The 13527-nt window shown below is 42.9% G+C and overlaps 1 long non-coding RNA gene across 1 annotated transcript in view; it reads right to left on the bottom strand.

The window, feature by feature from the left end:
• Positions 1-10690: 10690 nt before the first annotated feature.
• LOC125614034 overlaps positions 10691-13527 on the bottom strand; it is a 51813-nt gene continuing 48976 nt past the window's right edge. Inside the window, exons 2-3 of the long non-coding RNA XR_007344670.1 lie at positions 11788-11864; positions 10691-10759 (exon numbers count right to left, since the gene is read on the bottom strand). This is a non-coding gene — a long non-coding RNA (uncharacterized LOC125614034). The remainder of the gene's footprint in view (positions 10760-11787; positions 11865-13527) is intronic.

Below are 13527 nucleotides of genomic sequence, written 5' to 3'. Positions count from 1 at the left end.
GCTGTATGCTGGACCGGTAGTCAGTGACGGGTATGATCCAATTGCAGTGGTACCAACCTAAGACAGGAGGCTGACGCCTAGAGGTCAGTTCATCCGATGATGTGTAAGGACCATATGTTGAATTGGACTGCCTAACAGGCACGGTCCCTAAGCCACATTGCTTGTTGTTTAATTAAAGAAAAAGGGGGAGATGCTGAGAGCCACGGCTGAGTCTGTATGGCCCCTGGCATTTTTTTTTTTTTTAAAGAGAGAGTGAAGAGAGAGAGATAGAGAGAGAGAGAGAGAGAGAGAGAGAGAGAGAGAGAATTTTAATATTTATTTTTTAGTTATCGGCGGATACAACATGTTTGTTTTGTATGTGGTGCTGAGGATCAAACCCAGGCCGCACGCATGCCAGGCGAGCGCGCTACCACTTGAGCCACATCCCCAGCCCTGGCCCCTGGCATTTTGCCAACAGTATTGATTGACAGGCGAGGCATTACTATCCGCCTCTGCCACAACTTTTGAGTTCTCGCACTATTTTGGAGTTCTCGTGGGGATTTCCGGGGATTCCCCGAGAGTTCCTATTGGTTGGGGAAGTGCAGGAGGAGGGATTTCCGGGAGAGATATTTCCGGCTGGGGGTTCCTGGACAAGCCTCCTGGCGTTTGGGAGGATTCCCTGGGAGCTGTGTGAAGTGTTTTCCTGCAGTTTAAAAATAAAGTTTGTTCCTGCTTCAGTGGCTCGTGATTTGTGCCCAGCCAGACTGCGGCACCAGTGTCTGGCATCCTGCTTTTTGGTTAGCAGATGTGTCCAGAATGCATGTATTCTCATGACAAGAATCAGAAAGCCAGGAGGTGTAGGTGGTGGAAAGGGGAGCTGCAGAGTTTAGTTTTAGATGGGTAGCATACTAGCTGAAGGCTGGGTGAGGCCCTTAGTGAATTGTATGAGAGGAGTCAGGGATGGAGTTGAGGGAGCTGGGGACAGAGAGGTAGACTTTGGGATATCATCTGTACAGAGAGAAGACAGAAACTTTGAGAATAGTTTAGATACCTGGAGAAGGGTGGAGAGGAAAGGGGTAAGAAGATACTGGGGGTCATGCTCATGTCCTGCACAACGGAGAAGGAGGAGGACGTGGAATGGGAGATAGAGAAATAAGTGGTCAATATGGCCAGAGGATCCCTCAGCCAGGGTGGCAACAACATGTGGAATGGACATCAACAGTCAGTGTACCAGATTCATTCATTAATAATAGATTTATTTTGCAATATTTAGCTCATGAAACCTTGTACTCAGTACAGCAGGGGGCCAGATTATGAAGCCATAGATCCAAAAAAAATCAAGGAAAAATGGGCCAAGGAGGGGTGGTGAGGACTCCACCTTTTATCATGTTGGCAAGTTGTCATAACTTACTTCCTAGAATGTGTTAAATATATCTCATATTCATTTTAAAATAAAAATAAACGTGCTGTCTGGAAAAGCAGCTGATATTCGGTTCTGGGCTTCTTCCAGTGGATAAACCTTCCCCTTGTCACTTCAGGATCCAAGTGCATTTTTCATTGAAATTCATTGAATTTGGACTGAAACACCAATGGTAGCTTCGCCTTTCCTAAACCAAGCTTTCTCTTTCTGGATTTCCTTTCATTCATGAGCCCAGCGCATGTGCCAGAGAGATATTTTTTCATAATTGGCTGAACATTTGATTTTAATTGAATCCACAAAGGTGCTCCGAAGGGGCGGAGCCTCCACAGCGCCAAGATTCCAGTTACCGTCCAACTGCGTTGAGCTTTCTTTTACTTACTGCACTTCTAAGGATGAATATTTTTCTTTCAATTCAGCAAAGGGAGATGCTATTGGGAAAGAAAATAAAATTCCTTCATAACTCTATTGATAAGAATCTCAATTCTGTTTGGTGAAACCTCCATGGAAATGCTGATTAGGAAACACGGGTCCGTTTCTGGTGGTGTTTCCACAAGGGGCCGTTTGCGCCATCTCGTGGTTGGAAAAAATTCTACACTAGGTAGAAAGTCTATATTTTCCATTCTTTCGTGTTCTTTGGTTTTATTAAAGTAATGCGTGCATGTATTTGAAGCATCACGTTGTTATAAGTAGTTTGAAATGAAAAGAGTCAGGCCTCTTCCTCAGTCTCCCGGTCTCCAGAAACCACCTCTTTCTTTTGGCCACTGGTTCCCTCAGGTTTTGCTGTATATCTCTAAACAACACACAGTAATTCTACGTACTTCCATTTTAAGGCCTATTTCTTTTTCATTATTGAAGGTGGAAGCTTAGCTCTCTTTTCTCCCTGGTTGTCCTGACCACACACCTGTGCCCTTCGCCCTTCTCCTTCTGCACTGGAATTATTTCACAATTTTGGTTGAATACTCAATTTGAATATTATCAATGTCCATAAAATTCTATTCATAGCTGAGCTACACAGAAAACTCTCATTTTTCTTATCCTTTAGCTTCTACTTTCATCTCTTTGTATTTTTGCTCCATGTCTCAACTCTCTCTTCCAACACTTTCCTTTGAGATTTTTGTTTTTGCCATCATATTTTAACTTCCAAGAACTTTCCATTTTTTATTGTCAGGAAGTTCTTTTTTTAAAAAAGTAGGATACCTTCTATTTGAAGTTTTTTTTCTTCCTTGAACAGTTTCTGTTTCCCCCAAGATGGTTTTTTTGTGTCAGTTTGTTTTTGTTCTGATTTTCCTCAGTTATCTAGTAACTTAGTGAGAGGAAGCTCTGGGCCTGTAGAAGGGACCTGACACCTGTCAGGCTCCCTGGAGGATGCTCTGACGAGCCAGCTCATCACAGGACCTCTTGATGCTGGACCTGCTTGATGCTGGACCTCTTGATGTTGGATTCCTCAGGTACAGCTCTTTTGATCTCCTCCCTCTTCAACAGGTAGACAGTGCCATAGACATCTGTATCTTTGGGGATTCTGAAGGGTCAGTGGTACTTTTTTTTTTTCTGAATGATATAGTTGGATCTGGAATGTCTCCAAAGACCCATGTGTTAAAGGGTTCATCCCCAGCTTGATGCTTCTGGGAGTTGGTGCAAGTTTTAAGAGATGGGGTCTAGCAGGAGGTCTTCATGTCTTGGGGGTATGCCCTTGAAGGGGACTATGGGACCTCACCCTGCTTTCTCCTCCTCTCTTTTGCTTCCTGGCCATGAGGCAGATGGCTTTACCCTGTCATGTGCCTTTACCATGATGTACTGCCTCATCCCAGGCTCCAAAACCACAGGGCAAATTTATCATGGACTGGAACCTCCAAAACTGTTAGCCAAAATAAACCTTTTATCTTTATAAGTTTATTATCTCAGGCATGTGTTATAGTGATGGAAAGTAGAATGTTATATGTTTTTAAAAATGTCATTGTCAGCTCTCCAGACCTTTTTAATCCTTGAAGGTTAATGCATTTTTACAGCTGCCATTTTATTGGAATTTCAGATGAGAGTGAAAGTAGAAGCATTTCTTTTATTTACCATTTTTACACTGAAGCCATTTATTCATTTTTAAATTGTCCATCCTACAAACATTTGTTGACCCCTTATTATGTAGTAGGCTTTTGCGTAGATTCTGGACCTGCAGTGATGAATAAGTTCACACCCTGCCCCCACAAGGATGCTTACACCATGCAGTAGTAGACAAATAAATAGTTATATTAGCTCATCTAGAGTGGTGACACAGTTAATGATGATTGATGACCAGGTGTCTCCATAGGGGTCAAGTTGGCTGTTTGCCCCAAAAGATGACTTAACTTAGAGTATTTACTAAGGTCTCCTTGCAAGTTCAGACACCTGATTTCCAGTGCAGCCATCTCCTAAGAATGCCCACCTCCACCAATTACAGTCTAGCTTCCTGGTGTCTAGATGAAAATGCAAATTCATTAATTAATGCATAGTGAGCACCCTTATTGTGCCAGAGCTAAAATACTCACGATTGCTTTCTGTGCACATCTCCCCCTGCAGGGGAGGAGCTCAATGGGAAGTCAAATCATGATTGAAACATTGCTGGGTGTACCTGGAATCCATCAAGTGTGTGAATCGTAGATGAATGAGTAGTTATTGGTCTTGGCTGTTGAGCAAGGAGGAAGGTGGTGTTAGACTGACTGGAATGTTGAAGTCTGCTGAGTGGAGGCTTGCCCTTTCCTGGAAAGTGCCTGATTCACAGCAGATCCTGGGCCTTTCTTTATTTTATTTTATTTTTCCTTCAGATGCATCAGTTTGCTCTTTGTACCAGGACACAAAAAGGGAGGCTTTTCCTGGAAGGGGTTCAGATACTCTACTTTGGCTTTTCATCACTGAGACCAACAAAACATGAAAAGAATAACTTAGATAAGAAAAAGATTATTGGGGGCTCCCAGTTTCAGAGGTCTCAGTCCACTGTCAGTGGGCTGTTGCTCTGGGCCTTTGAGGTGAGGCAAAACATCATGGTGGGTGTTACAAAGGAAAGCTGCTCATGACATCCAGGAAGCAGAGGGAAAAAGAGGGAAAAGGGTTGGGGAAAAGATGAATCCTTCCAGGGCATGTGTCCAATGACCTACATCGTCCAACTAGGAACTACGTCCCAGTAGTTCATTCAGTCATCAATAGATTAATCCATTAAGTGGATTAATCCACTGATGAGGTCAGAGGTCCCATGATTCCATCATTTCCTAAAAGCCCCACCTCTTCTACTGCATTGGGGACCATGCTTTCAATATATGATCTCTTGGGGGACATTCCAGATCCAAACCATGGCACTCTCCTACCCCACACAACCTTAGCTTCCCAAGCTTCCCATAGACAGTCTGTCAAAAGGAGATTAGATTGAGTGAGGGCACATTGTCATTCACTAGAGTAAGATGCACTACCTATGTCTGAAGTGAACACACCTGCTGTGGGGTTGGAGAATGACATGAGGGTTCTGATGGTATCTAGAGGGACACCTAGACCCTCTAGAAAGAGACCACCCAGCCTCCCTTTTTAGTAATATCATAAAATACTCATTGGGCATCTATTTCCAGAGAATCACCTTCCTCGGAAACATGGAAGTTATTTGTCTCTAGTGCCCCTTTTAAAGGAAGAAACCAAGTCTTAAAGATGTTGGTGAGAGAGAGAGAGAGCCTCACAGAGGATCTTCTGCTTCTACTAAGGATCTACAGCACAAGGTCAGAGAGGACACTGGGATGGGTATTCATGCCTTCTACTTACTGAGCCCAGGGAAGGAGAGGTGAGGCTGGGGTGTGGGTACAGGCTGGGATGGTCCCTATATCACTTCTGTTCTGAGTGATATAGACACCAGGGTGGCAGAGGTAACAGGGGCAAGAATATTACCCTGACTGAGTGCCACGGCATCAGGTCAGCCCTTGTCCCTCTCTTCAGCTCTTTTTTCTTGCTTTAAGCCACCTAATACCATGGACACATAATAACATGGACATACTGTGAAAAGGGTCAGACAAGGGGAGGTTACTATGATGATTGTCCTAGAAGCAATTTCAGGACTCATTTAAAGAGCAAAGTTTCCTGTTGAGATTCTCTTGCCCGAAGGTAGGTGTGATGGACCAGCATCCTATTACCCAGTCCTAAATTAGGACTCATTTGTCTTCTACAGTCTTCTAAGAACATCCCAGCCACCCAGAACCTCCAATGCACAACCCATGTGGTCCCTTTCGGGTTGACTCTATGCTAATGTGGCAGCTGGGGAGGACATGGTATGACCTCCATTGTGCATGCATGAGGACTCAGAACTAAAACCAGAACTTCCTAGTCCTTGGTTATGTTGGATTTTAGCATGGCACATAGTGATAGAAAGTGATATGAGCAAGGGGTGGTGGTGCATGCCTGTAATCCCAGAAATTTAGGAGGCTGAGGCTGAAGGATCCAAAGTTCAAGGCCAGCCTCTGCAACTTAGTGAGACCCTGTCTCAAAAGTAAAAATAAAAAGGATTGGAAATGTAGCTCAGTGGTAGAGCACCCTGGGGTTCAATCCCAAGTACAAAAAAAAAAATTTAAAAAAAAGAAAGAAAAGAAGAAGGAAAAAAAAGTGTGTATATATAGTATTTAGCACTTTGTAAAATGTGTAAAGCAACTATAGTTCTGTTTTCAAATGAGGAAGCTGAGACTCAGAAAGGTTACGTAACTACCCCAAGGTTGAATTACCATGAAGTGGCAAAGTCAAACTGCAAGTCCAGATCTGCTGCCTCCGAGTTCAGTGTTTTTCCTGCCTCCCAAGCTCCCTGAGGCTCATGTGGGGCCCTTATTCTAACACACGTTTCCTACTCCTGACTGAAATCCTTTCCCACCGCATTAGTGTGGGGGATCTCTGAGCAATGTGGTAAGGTGTGGGGCAGGTCACCATGTCAGGGAGAGACTATTCACATCAGCCAGTGTGGCCAAAGAGGCATCAAGTTCAAAGTTACTGGACTGGACAGAGTGTTTATTTTTTTGTCATTGCAGATGCTAGAAATTTCCAGAGCCAGGGCTGTCTGCTGGAGTCAAGAGGCTGGTCTTCATGAATTCGTGAGCCTGTCACAGGTGCCCACCTCTTGCGCCTCCCCAAGCATTCAACATGACCACCTGGGGAAACTGAACTTATTTGTCTTGTCTTCTGATATTTTGAGGTCACATGTGAGGCGCCTGAGAATCTGGAACAAAGCATTTGAGATGTGGAAGTGAAAAAGTCCAGGAAGAAACTGCAGGCCAGTGTGGCTGTGTGCAGAGGGAGGTCTCTCTCTCAATCCCTTCTCTGTAGCTTTCCAAAAGTCCTGAGTGGGATTCTCTGGCCCTACGACCTACCAGCTCCCCGCCTTGGACTTTTTTTTTTTTTTAATAAACAGAGGTATTAGAAGACTGGGCCATCCTAAGGGAGTGGAGAGTGGTCCTCCCTGAGCTCTTTGCAATCAGGGGCACTGCAGTACTCAGGGAAGGTCCAAGTCAGACTCTCTTAACCAGTGACTACCCTTGGCCTTTGGAGTAGAGACATGGTCACCAGCACCGTGTGGTGGTGGCCACTCAGCTTTATCCAGCCCACCACCAATGTGTGTCTTGGTCTTGGAAAGGTCACCCTGGTAACTCTCCTCCATAGAGAGACCTCCCAAATAGAAAGTGACTCCTCTGCTTATTTTTCCATAAGTGGCACAGTACAATCAGCCCTCTGAATCCACAGATTCTGAGCCTGCAGATCCAACTGATCATGGATCCAACCAACTGTGGATTCAAATATGAAAAAAACCAATTACATCTGTGCTGAATATACACAGACTCTTTTCTTGTCATTATTTGCTAAACAATGCAGTATAACACCTGTTTACATAGCATTTACATTGTTTTAGATATTATGAGCAATCTAGAGTTGTTTTAAAGTATATAGGAAGATATGCTTAAGTTCTGTAGAATTGTAACATAATTTTATATATAAGGGACTTGAGCACCATGGCAGTCCTGTACCCAATCCCCTTTGGAAACCCAGAAATAAAAGTATAGGGACTCCTGCCTGTCATGGTAGCCTTTATGGAAGGCTCATCATGCTCACTGGACATGGTGTCACTGGGAGCCAGAGCAGTGGGAAAAAAAAAAGAAACTGATAAATTCCTCATGGCAGCTTGAGTAACTTGGGCCTTGATCTCAAGTACCTGGAGATATCAGCTGGCAGCTCTTGAAATGACCTTATTTAATGGCAGAACTTTGCCACGGAGCAGGCAGCATTGTGAGCAGGATATACAGCACTACCAGGAAACATAATTTTAGCCATTCCTTCATTCATTCTTTGGACAAGCCATCTCTTTTGGCAGCCTGGGGCTCCAGGAACTTTGGAGGCCACAATGATGACCTGGAGGTGAATCCATCTCCTGGAATTAGCAAACATGCCATGTGAGCACAGACATAAAAATATATTTTTATATAAAAAATATTAAAATATGTATATATTTTTATTTACCTTTTGTAAACAAAACAAATTAAAACAAAAATCACCTTTACCTCAACAGGAATCACCCAGATCATTAGTAGGATCATGGTATTTAGAATGAAGGGTGTGATGGCCCTGTTCCACTTGGGCTGGTGGAAGCGCACCTCTGCGAGTGTTGGGCCTCAAAGGCCAGATTTTAAAGAAGATGTTTGGGAGAGTGTTGTTGAGGGAAAAGGCACAGGAAAAGGCAGAAGTGACTTCTAAATTCCCTTTCCGTTCAGAGAGTTTGTGAAGCTATGCATTGCTATTTCCATTCCAAGAGGGCAACCGCCTGGGGAGATGGGGGTGCAAAGTTTTTCAGAACGCCAGGCTGGCATCAATAACACTGGAACGGTCAAGTTCACAGAGTTAGTGCCTGAACTTGGTGATGCCAGGATCCTTTGTGAAGGGCATGCAAGGTCCTCCAAGGCTGATCATGCTAAGCCTATGCCCTTGACTCTAAAATAAGGATTAAAAAAAATACCTCTGTATCTTTCCCAGCAGAAGAGATCCAGGTAAAAGAGTAACATTAAGATGTCTGTGAACTGCAGAGTGGAGAATAGCTAATCATCGTTATTTAAGCATCTCACCACCACGCTCCACTCCTTTGTGTCTCATGAGAAAAGTTACCACAAGGCAGTCCCTCAGCAGAGAACTCAGTGGAGAAACACAACATAGATCCCAGGAGTCTGACTCCCATTTTTCTTGAACTCCAGGGTATATGTTTTCCTTTTGCCTTCAGACAGTCTGAAGGCCTGCAGGGTTAAAAATGCATGGCCTGCGGGTAGTTCATTCCTAGAAGGGGGCTATCCAATCCAATCCACTTGGCACAAAGGGAGGAGCCTACAGCAATCAGGAGATGAAAAAATACAACTGCTGCTTGGTATTGATGTAGGGAACTGCCTAAAATCTATTGCTTCAGGGAAGTGCATAAAATCTATTGGTCTCTGGAGCATTTCTGTAAGGCAAGAAGCGGCAAGGCGCTGCTAAGAGATGGCATCTTTTTCTAGAAAGTCTGGCAGTGGGAAATGAGGCCAAGTTTGCAGGCTCCTGCACTTCCTCTTCCTTGTTTAAGTGCTCTTTATGATTGGCATGAGTGGCAGGGGCTCATAAATACCATGTTGTCAGTTTCTGTGTGTAAGCACTGGGCCTGTGGGATGTGCCCCCAAAATGTCCTAGCAAAGGAAAGATTTCAAATCTGTCAAAAATGGACTAAAGATGTCAAAATAGGAAATAAAATCTGTAAATATAAAATTCTGGGTGCATCATGACAAAATTCCTCAAGACAGAAAATAGAAAACAAAGAAAAATGGTTAGCATCAGCTTATGGAGACAACCACTGCTACTGCATTCCAGGACTTTCTCCTCTCCTCAGAAGGACACAACAGGGCCTATGACTAGGGATCTCAAAAGTAAGAACCCATGGGTGCAGAGAGTCCTTCCACCATCTTGTCCATGCCTGCTCTTCTGCCTCATCTATCAGCACTTCTTCTTTTGAACTGCCATTCCTTACTGCGGCTATTCTAGTTTTGCACTCTGACCCATTGCTGCTTCTCCCACTCGCCACCTTCCAAGACTACCTGTGGTAATTCTTGCCTCCTATAGTGCCCAGTCTGAATATGATGGACTCCCAGTTTTCCAGCCCAAACCAACTTCCTCTTTGTATGTATGCACCACACTTCCTGTGCACTTATACCTTATTTTGTTTGTACTCTCTTCTCCTCTATAAAATGTTAAACTCTTGAAGGGCAAAGCCCATGTTGTACTCATCTTTGCAACTCCCAAAGTGGTTATCATGATGTCTTTTATTTAGTAAGGCCCTCAACAAATTCTGGACTAACCAAATGTAATCATCAAAATCCTCCCTTCATGTGATCCTACCTATTTTTAAAAAGCCCCTTAACCTAGAATTTCCCACAAGGTGATATGCTTTCATCTTCAATGGCTAACAGTATTTTAGAGGGAAAGCATTTCATTTCTTGCAAATGGCTTTCTCAAAACCTTTCAGTTGTGAAACATGTAGAGTAGCAATGTTCTTTCCTTCCTATCATCTCAGTAGATTATCTGATTATCTTCAGATTTTACTCTCACCCCTAACTAAATACTGGCTCCCAGGATAATCAAGCTCAAGGATGAAAGAACCTATTCCAACAGAGTCCCTCTGTCCTATCCCACTTAGGAGTGGGGAGGCCTGTGGGTGATGTGTTTTGCCCACAGTGGAATCTCCATTGCTGCCCTCCCTAAATCAAAGAAGGGACACTCACAGTGGCAGTCACTATCCATAGGCAGCCTGGGAAATCTTGTTACAAATGGGAGACAGATTGTAAATTTGTGTCTAGATGAAATAAAGATTTCAACTCTGTCTAACTGCGCTTGAATAACTTGTCAATATGACAGTTTTGCAAAGTGCATGATACTGTGGTGATGAAGTCACACATCAGTAAGTCTTGCTATGCATGTTGCTTGGCTTTTCCTGTCTGACTGTAGGGCATGTGGCTGCCAGAGATGTTTCCCACATCTCTGGGAACCTCTCTCTCAGCGAGAGTTAAACAGAAAAAAAAAATCACACCTATGTGATCCAAATACTGAGCATCAGCTTTGGCACTATGTTTCTGAAAAAGGGCTTTACCTTCAGGCCAACTTTAGAAGGGTCATATGGGAGAAAATGGGGTGAGATGCCCAAAGATGAGTAATGATAGCAGCAGTAAATTGAGGATTTGTCCAACTTTCTATCTACCCAAAAGCATATAAAGACACTCTGAGTTAGTTATGGAAACATTTTTACCTGGGAAAAGATGGTGACAGCTTCCTGGGATCTAGGAGTTTTGATTCAAGGGAGGTCAGAGGTTCCTTCTAAATGACAGATGTATTAGTTAGCATTCCAATGCTGAAACAAAATATCTAAGAAAAACAAACTTAAAGGAAGAAAGTTTTATTTTGGCTCATGATTTCAAAGGTTTTATTTCATAGCTAACTGGTTCCATAGCGTTTAGGTCTGTGTTGAAGCAGAGTATCAGTATGGTGGAGCAGAGCTGCTCACCTCATGGCAGTGGGGAAGCAGAGATGAGAGACACAGAAAGGAGTTGGGGACAAATATGCCATTCTAGGGCATGCCAGAAATGACTACTTCCTCCAAAGAGGCTCCACCTCCTCCAGTTTCTACCACCTCCAAATAGTCCATTCAATTATGAACCCATCAATGATCCATTAATGAGATCAGAGCCCTCATGAGCCACCTACTTCCCCAAATCCCCACCTCTGAACATTGCTACATTAGGGACCAAACACATGAGCCTTTGTGGGACATTCCAGATCTAAACCATAACAATAGAGATTCACTGTCTCTGTACTTGCTCCATTTTGCTTAAAAGCATTCTAAATTCTTCAAAGACAAAAAGAAATTGTGCTTTTCAAATTTATTCCATTTTTATTACAGTAGTATATGTACGAAGTTTGAAAATGCTCTCATTTGCCCCATTCATATGACAGTTCCCTTCTTTCCATCCTCCCTATATAGCTATATAAAAAATGTGTTGGATCAATACTTAATGTTTATTATTATTAAGACTCAATAAATAGTGTTCATAGCTGAATCAAGTTAGTGCCCGATAAATATATTTTCTTCCCTTTATACATATTCATATTTAGTGAGGTTAACAATTTTCTCATTTACCTAGTTCTCTGTGCATCTAATATTGACTCATTGTGGAAATCTTCAAAACCATAAATCTCCTTTTAACATCATCATTGGCAACTTGATCTATCCCATTGTCCCTGAGAGGCAGCCCCTCCTCTGTATTGGCTGTTCTAAGGGCTGGCTGGGCATATGTCTTCTGAGGTGGTCCTTCCTCATCATGTAAGCAAGCCTCTTTGCTTCTCACCTGTATTGGGGTCCATATATCTGGGATTTCTTGTATCCCATTTTCTGGGTTTGGCAGAGGCATCTTCTAGTAATTTCCTAGAAGAGATAACATTTGAATCTTGTATCTCTGAAATTGTCTTTGATCTACCTGCACATTTGTTGAGGGTTTAAATTATGTATAGAATCAGTTTTCCTCACAATATCAATTTAGAATTCCTCCAGTGGTTTTTGTAGTATCTTGTGTTGCTCCTGGGGATTCAGAAGCCCTTTGAGTTCATAATTGTTCCTAATAATTTGTGTGCAATATGTATCTCTTGCTTTATCTCCAATGTTTTGAAATTTCATAAAATTTCTTTGAAGTGGGTGTTTTAAACTTTTTGGTTGTTTTTCTGGGTTCTTAGTGGACCCTTTCAATTTAGAATTCATGGATTTTAGTTCTGAGGATGACAACATTTGTTCCCTCTGTCTTTCCAGTAATTCTGGAACTTGTAAGGACTATACTGGGTCCTCCAGGAAACAGGTGCCAGAGCAGGATGAAAGGACTTTGTGAAGGAGGATGACTGTGATTGGATACTGGGTGGGACCTAGGAAACATTGGGGAATGGGGCAGCAAGTCTGAATCCTATGAAAAAGAGAGGGAAAGGAGGAAGGTTGGAGAGAATACCTTCTAGTAGATTGCCATCCCTGAGCTAAATCAAACTGTCTGATAGTCTCATCTCTCCCAGAAACTGGCCTAACATGGTCCCCCTGCCTCACTCAGTGGCTGGGAGCAGCCTACAGGAGTATGATCTTGGAAGAGAGGCTGAGAAGGGTTCCACTGGTTCCAGTTTGAGGTCAGCCTTTATCTGGATGCTAAGTATCTCCCATTTATCTTTTCTTTCTGTATCCCCTCTTTCTTATCATTGGTCCTTAAAAAAAATCCTGGAAAGTTTCTAGGCTTTTTACAATTATTTGTTTCTATTCTTTCTCATTTTGTAAATCTTTTTTTCCCCTAGCTTCCTGTTCTTGTTTCATGACTATAATATCATCTCTTCTGTGGAAAGATGTGTGGGTTTTAAAAAATTCATTTTACTACCTGATTTGTTTCTGTTTACTCCAGATTCCCTTTATATGTTTTTCTGGATTTTTCTCTTTTATGTTCTTTCCTCGATTGCCTAATGACCCTTGACTGCCTGCCATTTAAGAGAATGGCACCAACAAGCTCATTGGTAGTGGTGAGAGAGAGAGGCTACATTTGATCTTGCCAGATGGAGGGACCTTCAGGTATCAGTGGTCTTTCCTCTCTGCCCATTGAGTTTTCCCAGAGAGAACTTAGCCCTCCTCCTGCATGGCAATGGTCAGGCACCTACCTGAGGGCTGAGTAGAAGAAAGGATCTCTGAGTATCCCATTTAAGGGGTTCAGATTTTTACACAACCACCTTTGGTTTGCATTATTGGGCCTTGTCACCTCATATGTTTGTCACCTCCTATGTTTGAAGTACCCAAATTCACACTCTTTCAGATTTTCTCCAGAGTAAACTTCAAATTTTGGAAACCTGTTTCCTATGAAGAATTTCAACTAACTTTCCTGTTTCAGGCCCAACACATCAGTCCTGGCTTCAGAGGTGCCTGGTCCCTTCTAATCCTCAGCTTTTAAGAGCTTGCAGCTTGCTCTTAGCGTATCTCTTCCTCCATGGGCCCTGGGTTCAGTTTTTGCAGCTCTGATCTCTTTAGTTGTTTTCCAGTTTCCTAAATTTTGTAAAAACCCCTTGACTGCTGT

The sequence above is a fragment of the Marmota marmota genome, unplaced genomic scaffold (genome assembly GCF_001458135.2).
Source record: "Marmota marmota marmota unplaced genomic scaffold, marMar, whole genome shotgun sequence".
In the NCBI taxonomy this organism is placed as follows: Eukaryota; Metazoa; Chordata; class Mammalia; order Rodentia; family Sciuridae; genus Marmota; species Marmota marmota.
Note: the sequence above shows the minus strand (reverse complement) of the source record. Positions and strands in the feature narration are given on the sequence as shown.